The sequence below is a fragment of the Motacilla alba genome, chromosome 1 (assembly GCF_015832195.1).
Source record: "Motacilla alba alba isolate MOTALB_02 chromosome 1, Motacilla_alba_V1.0_pri, whole genome shotgun sequence".
Taxonomy (NCBI): domain Eukaryota; kingdom Metazoa; phylum Chordata; class Aves; order Passeriformes; family Motacillidae; genus Motacilla; species Motacilla alba.
In genome coordinates, this window is record NC_052016.1 from 43,766,551 (window position 1) to 43,777,267 (window position 10,717).

A 10,717-nucleotide genomic window follows, 5' to 3' on the forward strand; every position below is an offset into this window, starting at 1 on the left:
CAGACCTAGGGGATGCACCGTAAATCAGAAATGGGAAGGCTGAGACAGTCAGCCACAGCTCAGCCTATGGTCCTGGGCAGCAGGATGGCTGAATTGACATAACGTGTCCCTTGTCACTGCATCTCAAAAAAAGGAACTGTGTAGTGTAGAAGGTGCTGGGCTTGTGGTGGGAGAACAGTCCAGGTAAAGAAAAAATGGTCCCTGGATGGATCTTACACCATTTACATGTTTAAATGCAGTGTATTCACCTTCAAACTACACCAGTAAATGGAGTCAGGAACTTTTCCATTTTGCCTATGTACTTAGTGTTTGACTGTTTACAGGAAGTGAATTAGGCATGAGTATGAAAACTTCTCTTGGTAGAAGTGATGCCCAGGCAGACAATGGCTCTGCCATTCATTCCCTTTTGATCTTGTCTGACTTCTGTTGACCATTGGAAGGACTGGGATTGTAATTTAATTGCTTCAATCCCAAATAAGAATGAAGTACCATCATGTAAATTATATTGTAATTGGAACACTTGTTCTTAAAATTGGATTCTTGTCTGTGTGAGAACAAAGCAGCTAAAATATGATGCTGATACAATTGCAGAAGATCTTATGGCCGCACAGTTAGCAATGATCCATATCTTAAGGTCTGTGGTGAAGAGAACTAATGGCAAATCCTTATCCCATCTCAAGGAAAGACAGTGTTTTCAGAAAACAGAAGTTGGTCTCTATGATCTTTCCCAAATTTAACAGATCTATGATTCTATATGAAGTGTTTCCAAAAAGTCTTTGTTTTCAAACAAATTGACACCACCCTTCAAGGCAAATTAGTGCAAACTTCTGGGAGCTTTGTACTACAAGCTTTGAGGTGAGTTGTCTGGAAAAGGAAACAAGTACTCATGAAACTGTTCAGAGGGGGAGTCTGAAACAGAATAAAACTCACTCTGTGTATGACCTGACCTATTCACTGACATATCTTGAGTTAGCAGATTAAAGCATCTGTTTGTCTGACCTGGCAGTGATATTCAACATTCACAGTATGCCTTGAGGTCCAAACCAACTTTGCCTTGTCACTCCAAATGCTTAATTCTGATTCAAATTGCTGTTGCTCAGTATTTTTAATAGATCCTGATCAGCAAGGCAGCCAAGAGATTTTATACAATGTGGTGGTAGGATAGCTGGACAAGTATCTGCAGAAGCTAACACCTCTAGCTGCTCCACGTCTGGTGATGGAGGCTATCACACCCAAGACTGTGTGATTCACAAATTAACTTCTCTAATATTTCAGTGCCACAAAAGAAAGTTGTCTCTCGACCTTTAATGAAACCTGTCAGTAGCCTAAGTCATACAAGTCCTCAGGAGGCACAAAACTGTCTATTCCACTTGATTAGAATATGAAAACAAGTTTTATTTACAGAGCAGTACATCTCGACTCCTTTGACATTACTTTTCTTTTTTTTTTAAGAGAAACTCAGGCAAATTTCAGCTTCCTCTTTAAGATGCATGAAATCATGCAAATCTAATTAGCTATTCACATCCTCAATCAGCTGATATTAGTATGGCTGAATATTAGGAGAAAAAATAGCCTAAACTTATAGCAATGAAGACACAATTTAATGAAGATGAGAATCAGATTCATTGTTCATTGTTGTCATATATGAGTTTCATACTTTGGAGACAGACTAATCTCCAGATGCTAAGCATAAAATTGTGACATAATGAAATTACTCATACTTCATCTCTATCTAGTCAATAGCTTTTCCCACAGGCTCCCAGGAATTAGAGATGGAAAAGAATATTTATGCCAAACTGTCCACTCAGCAATGTGAGTTTCTCTCTTGTGGACTATTAATAGCTTCTTTATCTATTGCACTATATTATTTATTCTAATTTCACAGGCCATGATGGATGAGAAATGAGAAGGTGTTCCTCTCTGACCAATTTACCTATGTTCTACTGTGGTCTGTATTGGGACTATCAGGATAAACATATTTAATGGTCTTATTGGGATATCTCCACCTGGTATGGCCCCACATATGAATTTTGTAATTTATTACAAACCACGTGAGTGTTTTGTGATCCTGCTTCTCTCATTACATCATTTGTTAGTGACTTATTCATATAGACATCTATATGCAAAATGATGTCATCAAATGCATGTATCTCCACATCTCTGTATGGGAAGTAGCCTAAGCAGGTTGCATCCTGCTACTGCAACTCCTCATGACCATCTCAAGGAGCTGTGCCCATTCCATTTTACAGCCTCAATGGGTTGAGATAGAATAAGAATACATTTGGAACAGAAATTTTTGTAGAATATTTTTCCCACTGAGTAAAAGAATGTAGACAGTTTCCATGGCAGCACTTAGATTTTAAGACAGGTCCCTATAATCCCAGTAAAAAGGCTATAGACTCGTATTGGAAGCTGAGACCTCATCTGATCTCCCACATGGTAAGCACTTCGTTCAAAGACCAGAGTTTTCTACTCTAAAAGAAATTTTAAAAGTGTTTTCTGTCTCCTGCTATGCTATTTTTCTTAAATGCTGCATGTTGAAAGATTCCTGTAGCAGTGGTTAATTTCATTCAAATGACTGCAAATGAGAAAATCAGGAGTGTTTGGGGAGACTAGGAATGTGTTTCCAGGGAAAAGGACTTCTTTCTTTAAAAAACAAGCATTTTTGAGTGTAATAGCAAAAGGGAAGGCAAAACCTTCAGACTGAAGAGAAAGGTTTTTTGTGATCTTCCTGAAAGTAAGTAGCAAAAGCATCATTGACATAACAGAAATGTTTCTCTGACAGCAGCTACAGGCTTTTGCTACAATTTTCACCTTGCGTCAAGCTAGTGCTGATTGAACTTGCACCACAAAATCAGTGGATGCTGTCACATGGTCTTGTTCAAGTGAGAATCCAGCTGGTGTCATACAGTGAGTGCTGGTGTTCATCTGGAGAATAAGGAATAGCTCAACAGCTGCAGTGACCTGAGACTGAGCTGAGTGTAGAAGAAAGTAAATTGAAGAACCAAGAGAAGGGAAAGGAAAAAATCTGGACTTTTAAGGTTATGTGCTCTTGTATAAATGAAGCTGGAGGCCAAGGGGCTGTCTTGTCCTGGTTGGGGTGAAACTTTGCAAGGCAAGAGCTGTGGAGTGCAGGTCTAGAGACCAACCTTCCTGAGGAGGAGCTGTGGGCAGGTCACTGGCTTCCTCTGGCCTTCCTTGTGCACACAGATGGGGATTTTAGGAGGGCTGAGGTAGTCACTAGTTTTTACCAGTTTGCTAATTTCTAATAATTTTTTTTCTTATTTTTAAAGGCTCTTCTTTAGGTAATTCTTACTCTCCCCAGTTTTGAAAATTACTTGCCCGATATAATCTTCTTCATCTATGTAAATCCTGATGTACTGTATGGTTTTGAAAGGAACTGGTTTACTCCCTGGCCTGAGTTCTGACCTCATTTACACTGATCAGGTGAACTTGTTACCATTCTAAGAATACATTCAGAAATATGGGGTTTACATGAAAAATTTTGCATGCAGAAATTAATGTTTTCCTTCCATTTTGGTATTATGGTTCATACTCTGTTTCCAAAAGCATTACCTGGTCCAAGGTAAGCTTCAAGAATATTTGATATCCAGTAAAAATATAGTGTGTCTGGACCATAAAACCCAAATTCTTTTCTATTTTGTTTAAAGGGAGGAATAAAGTCCTCATGGAAAAAAACTATGAGAGAGACTAACAATTTGTTAGACAGATTCACATAGGTGACTTTGAATCTTAAACTTTTCCTGCATTTAAAATTTAGGACTAGAAAGATACACTCCTTCATTTAGCCTTCCAGAGTCTGTCATTTTACTCTGAGTTCTAGGAGTAAATAATCTCTGACAGAAACATCAAATTAGCTTCAACAAGAGATGCAAAATCTGGAAGGTTTTATTTTATCTTGTTATTAAAAACCTAAAAGGTGCAAACTGACTTTATTGAAAGGTTAAAGAAAATTGAAGTAAATTTGGATAAGTATTTTGCTTTAGGAATAAACATGGTGTGATTTTTCTCAGCAGCCTTGTTTATCACACAAATATAACTGGATTAAGCCACAGACTAATTGCACTTTATAGCCCATGAAAGGTTTCACTTGCCAAACTGTATCCTGTGTATTTTTATGAATATTTTAAACAAAAGTTCTCAAGACATATCATGACACCCCCAAAGTGAATCTGTTACTATTAAACCATTATTGCACGTCATTCGCTTCTCCATGACTTACTTTTTAAATCAGCAGAGCAATAAAAAAGCTTTATGGCAGATATTTGCCAAACTTATTGATAGTGGTGCCTCAACAGGGATTCTACAGTGTCTTTTAGTTTTCATTATGTGGGTAAGGGAGCAGTAAAATTGCATCTGGAAACTATTTAACTTCATATTTAAACAGAGGGATGTAGGAAATGGAGGAGACACAGCGGTAAAGGAAGAAACCCAGAAGTAGTAAAGAGGAAAGCCAGAAATCACTGCAACTACGTATATTTTGCTTTCAAATGAGCTTTTATTTAAAACAGCAAAAATTTTGGAATGTGTTAAATTTTGTAAAAATCAGTGAATTGATTCCTTCTGAATTATATGTCCCCAAAAATCATTGTAAAAATGCATAGAAGGGCCAAAGGCTGGTTCTCTTTATAGGAGAATGGACTTTTCCAGCCAATTTTAAAGCCTAGGCAGATCCTTATCTATTGTCAAAAATCACACAAAAATCAGACTGGAAAGTTAGTAACATGCCCAACTTCTTCTCCTCATATCATGAACTGGTGTGAAAAGCCAGAAGACTGAAAGATATGTCTGAATCAGCTAAGGCCAGATGGGAGAAGTCTCCTCATTACCATGCTTCAGTGCAGGAATAGTCGAGTATCATTGCCTTTGAAAACAGACTGGTGAGGAAGGCAACAGACTTCTCTTAGCTTCTACTTTTTATTTTTTCCCCCAAAGAAAACGCTCTTAGGAAATCCCAAGCAGCTTTCAAACTGCATGGCTGTCAGAGGCAACATCTTCTAGCATGGATTTGTACTCACACACTTGACTTGAGAGGAAATCTGCCATAAACATGCATTTTTGCAGGTGTAAGTTTTGTGTGGTTCACCCATTTGTAGGAATCTTTTCAGCTGGTTCATGACCAAGGATGATTAAAAAGACATACCCAGTGTTTTAGCCATATAGTTGAAATTAGATCTGCAACTAAAAGGATGTCAAATGTCAAATATGAAAGGGAAGATATGAAGTGAGAAGATAACTTTGAGAAAGTTGTTTGAAGGAATTGAATCACATGTTTTAATTTTGCTAGCAGTAAGGGCACTCTGTGTTTTGCTGAATGGAGGTTAAAACTGTGTGTCTTTTCTTCTGTGGTTCATATGGGTCTATGAGGGTTACAGGAAATACTAGCCAAGAGCTGGAACAAACTATGATGAGGCAATGAAAGGAAAAGCTCCTCTTATTCCAGTGAAATAACTGTACAACATTGATGACTTGGGAGCTCTGTTTCTTATTCACATCTGCTGTAGTTATATCCTGTACTTCACAAACCTTTCAGGGGAAGAATGACAAAATCAAACTCCCCCTACCCCACCCCCCCCACTCCCTGCTTTTTTTTTTTTTTTTTTTCTTTAGATAAAGATTGTAACATTAAATTCCCAATCAGTTTTTTGGAGATCAGCATAGGCTAGGTAGATTCTCGAGGGAGGGGACAGAAAGACTGAAAGCAGATGTAAACACAGAATTAATCAAAATGAATTAAACACTGCAGCAGTCATGGAAAACTGGAAAGTGTTTTGTCACTACGTTTTTCCAAAAAGCAAGTATTTACAAAAAGACTCCTTGGCAACAGCAAGACAATACTGGAATGTAGGGATAGCTTTTAGAACCATCAATTATATAATGGCATCTAATATGTCATATTAAGGATGCAATATGGATATTTATCCAGACAAGATTCTACTTTTCCCTTTGCATTTTCCTACAGCATTTTTGTTGCAATGCAAAGAGAAAGCAGGTGATGTGTTCCTTTCCAAAAAGGGGAAGTGAATGGAGATGGAGTCTACTTACAGACTGCATATACCTTGCCAATTATTTCAATGGGCAAGGAAGAGATTTGTTCCGCAAAAATAACCAACAAAACTAACATAATGACAAGAAAGGGAGAAAATTGTGGCCTTAGATCAGAATGAACTGTGACAGAGTAATTCTAGAGAAATCCTTGTCTTTCTTTCTGCCTGATCTCCTCTGTCTCGACTCCTTGTCTTGAATATTTTTTAGTTCTGCTGGTGATGTTGTGTACTTGTTGAGCTCAAACAGCTGAAAACATATCTGCAGCAATGTAGAATCATAGAATCATACAATAGTTTGGGTTGGATGGGCCCTTTAAAGACCATGTAGTTCAACTTCCCTGCCAGGAGCAGAGACATCTTCAACTAGAACAGGTTACTCAAGACCCAGTCCAACTTGACCTTGAATGTTTTCAGGGATGGGACATCAAGCATTCTCTGGACAATGCGTGCTGGCCTCGCTATAAAAGACCTCTTCCTCATATCTAATCTTAATTGACCCTCTTTTAGTTTAAAACAGGCCTCAGAAACCACATGTAAGTCTCTAAGGGGCAAGAGCAAAGGTCTATTGGGACTTCAAAGTGTCACTGAAGAAGGGTCTAAGGAAATAATCTTTCCTCAGTGCTCTAAGAAGAGCTCTGAGTCTGGCTATGCCTGGACCATGCAGCTGTAACAGCTTCCACCCATGTGCTGCTGGAAGTGTGCTACTCTCACAGAAGTAGTTTTTGGATAGATTTGGTTTGTTTTGCAGATGTTGGCCAGGCCATGTACAGAGGTGTTAGAGTCAGAACTACAGCTTGCAGAGAGTGAATTGCAGTTCCTACCTGTATCTTGCTGAATCCTAGGTCTGAATTTCCTGTGTTCAGGTCCTTTTACTATCATAAGATGTCCTGAATCGTGCATGATTGACCGGGCTTTCTGCTCCAGAGCTGAAGATCTCTTCCCCACGATAGCAAAGGTATTTCACTGACCCCTTTTCTTGTTGATCCATGCATGTTGACTCTCCCATGTCAGAACTTAGGGAACAAGGAAATTCCCACCATTATCTTCCTAGTGAATCTGCATCTACGTGTTAGCTGACTGCAGGATTTAGAGCAGCTTTTTTACATTTCTGAGTTGTTTATCTTTCATAGGGTGTTATTAGTACCACAGTCCAGTGTCTGTAACAAGTTGGCTTCATGAAACTGCATGCTCATTAATGCAATTGCCATACTGGGAGATATTCTACACAGCCCATTTCATACTGATGGGTTTCTTTTGATCTCATTTGGTATTAACCACCATTAATTTCTCTCCTCAACAGCATTTCTCAGTCTTTAAATTCCCTGATGCCTCAAATGTGTTAGCTATACTCAGCACTTTAGTGCTGATCTGGAGATGCAAACTCCACTGGAGAAATTGGTTTGCGGTGACATGGGTAATTATACTAGCCAGCTAGAACAATTTTTAAAATAATTGTGCTGTTCTGATGTTTAGCTATTCATGTTCCTGATTTTACAGGTGTTCTGAGAAGAATTTGCCATCAGCTTTTGTTTCTGTGTGTGCTGTGGGATGAGTTCCAGGTAGTTTTAACAGGAATATAGTATTTTCAGGCTATTTAGGATGATGCATGAAATTACCAAACAACCAGTGAGAAATTAATTGAACTTAAAAATATAAGAGCTTTTTGCAGCAAGCATTAAATTTTCAAGCAAATTCTTCTGAGGTGTGCCTCAGACATGTCAGGTTTGGATGGGACATCTTCATGATGTGGTCAGAGGTCTCACTCTTAGGATCTTTTCAATCACTTTTGTGCATGCTTAGAAACAGCTTGGGAAAATTTAAACTGCTAGGAAACTGCAATTGCTGACTACCTATGTCTCCCATCTTTAGCTAGTTTGAGCGGCCTGTGTGGTGGTTAGATTGTAAGTAGACTAAAAATATGTAATTCTAACAGAATTTTCGCTTTGATATTCAAGCAATCAAGTTTTCCACTTGGGAATAAAATTACATATAAAAACAAAAATAGAATTTTAAAAAAAGGGTTTTAACTGAAAACATCACATTTCTTCATCTAAAAATGAAGAAACAATTAATTTTCCTTTTTTCAGGGATCTTTTTACACCTGAAATCACTTATCAAATGTGAACAAAGGTTTGACTTCCTTGGAAAAATTATTCCTAATCAAATAAACTGTCTCTGTGCTTTTCTTTCAGTGATCATTCACTCAGTTATGAAGATGAGACAGGGAACCCGTCTCTGTTCTTTTTTTAATCAGCCTCACTACCGTCCTATACTGTCATTTGGCCTCTGAGACGTTACAGTGACACAAGGACTGCTGATACAATATTGGAATTGTTTGTCTCATTTGAGGACAAAGGTGGGCATCAGGATAAAGGATCCTAAATGTATGAGGGTGCAATGTATATAATGAGGAATCCAACAGAGGGTGGTGAGGCACTGGCACAGGTTGCCCAGGGAAGCTGTGGATGCCCTGTCCCTGGCTGGGCAGGCTGGATGGGGCTCTGACCAACCTGGTCTGGTGAAGGGCATCCCTGCCCTTGGCAGGGGTGTTGGAATGATATCATCTTTAAGGTCCCTTCCAACCCAAACCATTCTAGGTTTCTATGGACCTACAATTCTATGGTTCTATGATCTGCTGGAAAATAAGGTGACCAATCTGGTGACCAATAAGGTGACCAATCACCCCTGTCATTGGGATTAGGGGCGGGCAAGTATTGCCATCAGTGCCTGTGCTATCTGCAGACTGACTTTCTTCTATTCATGATCTTTTGTAAATGCAAGTCTTGTGCAATTATTCCTGATTTGGGACTGAATTACTGAAATGTGTTAACTGGGAGGGTGACATTCAGTAAATGACAATGATGATGCAGATGGTGAGCTTTTGGGTATAAACTTTATGGAATATGCTTGCTAATGTTTATGAAGCATTCAGGAGCTGAGGGCATTTCCTCTACTATCTAGAATATGTGCAAATACTTCATACACTTCTGAATGCATTTTCTTTTTGCTTTTGCTTTTTCCTTGAAATCCGTTCTGTGTTCTGTATGCTGAACATTAAATATCAAATACATTTTGTAAGTGAAAATATTTGTTTCAGTTAATAGAAATCACTCACATAGGTTGTTTTTTCCTGTTAAAAATGGGCTGCTATTTCCTGTTAAAAGTGGGATGCCTTTTGTAATTTGAAGGTTGTATTAGATTTTTAATTATATGTTGCTGTTTAATACTACTTAAATAGAACTTGAAAAATAATTCTTGTGTGAAGAATAAGTGAAGTTAATGCATGGTTTCCATTTAATTAGACATTTTCTGCTTTAATAGTTTAATTCCCTGCCTAAATTTCATTTCCATAATCAAGCCATGCTTAGACTGTTGACATACCATTACTTCATCAAATATTCACCACAATCTTTGCTTTCCAAAATTCCCATTACTCTAAAATTAATTGAGAATATTTGACTAATGCTGAAAGACAATAAAGTCGACAAAGTCATTGAGTAAAGTTCAGCTGTTGAAACAGCCCTGGTGCTGTGAGTTTTACAAATAATGACAGAAAATGTTAAATATACAGTAAGTACAGTGAAAAATGCATATTATTGTTTGCCCTGTAAATTCTTCATTTCTCTCTTTGTTACTAAAACACATTATGTGAAAGGTCCTTACATTAAAGTTCTTATCAAATGTATAAGCCAAACATTATTGAAAGTTTTGAATACGCCATCAGTGAAGATAAAGGTTTTGACCAACACGTTTATGAAGTCTCTCCCCAGATTATTTTCCAACTTTATGTAAATGAAGTCTGGACAAAGGAGCAATTTGGGGCAGGAATAAGGAATTTCACTCAAGTATCTTTCTAGTAGAGCTAGTTCCAGTCTACTGCTGCATGCAGTTTAACTATGTTAACAGCTGTCTCATTCTGGATACTTGTGTTATAACTGGAAATGTAGGCAGGGGTGAGATATAGGGAGTGTTGCTCACCACCCTTAAATTATCATGAAAGGACATGGAAGTATGTTTTTACTTAGAAACAGGCAGATGGGCTTTCTGCAAAACTGCCCTAAACTGTAGCCAGATGTATAAGTGGAGAGGGGGATGGCACTCCCCCTCAAAAATGCTCTAAGATCACCAGAGGAGAAAGGAATATGAAAATTACAGCTTTATCAGAATTAAGAACCATCTGCACCCTGGATTATGGTCTTAATCTCCTAGTTCCTTGAGCAGGCACTTGGCCATTTCAGAAATCTCTCTTATTGTTTTGGTGTTTGGGTTATGGACTAACAGTGCTCATGGACCCATTTTTTGCCTTGAAAAATGACCATGAAGCTCTTTTGACATAAGTAATAGCAAAGAGACCAATTCAAATCTGTGAGTTCACTAATATGTTGAGGCACTTAAAGGTTGCTGTTTTACTGTCACTGGCGTTTTTGACTACAGTCATCTTCTAGTCATGTAGTCAGAATCAATTTTGTTTTGTAATTGGATAAAAGAGAGGGAGAAAAGGTACACTTCAGGGTAGAGGTATGTTTTGGAGAAACTGTAAAAAGTATTACTGTCTGAAATATAAACCATCCATCTTGTGAACTTTTCTGGTAGCCTTTAAAGAAAAGGAGACAGCATATTTAGCTCAAAAATCTAATTTCCCATCCCTT

The 10,717-nt window shown here is 38.1% G+C and overlaps 1 long non-coding RNA gene across 1 annotated transcript; it reads left to right on the top strand.

The window, feature by feature from the left end:
* Window positions 1–2,399: 2,399 nt before the first annotated feature.
* On the top strand, window positions 2,400–8,439 carry LOC119697255. Its single transcript, XR_005255806.1, has 3 exons — window positions 2,400–2,439; window positions 6,932–7,023; window positions 8,261–8,439. It is a non-coding gene; the product is annotated as an uncharacterized LOC119697255 (long non-coding RNA).
* Window positions 8,440–10,717: the final 2,278 nt, after the last annotated feature.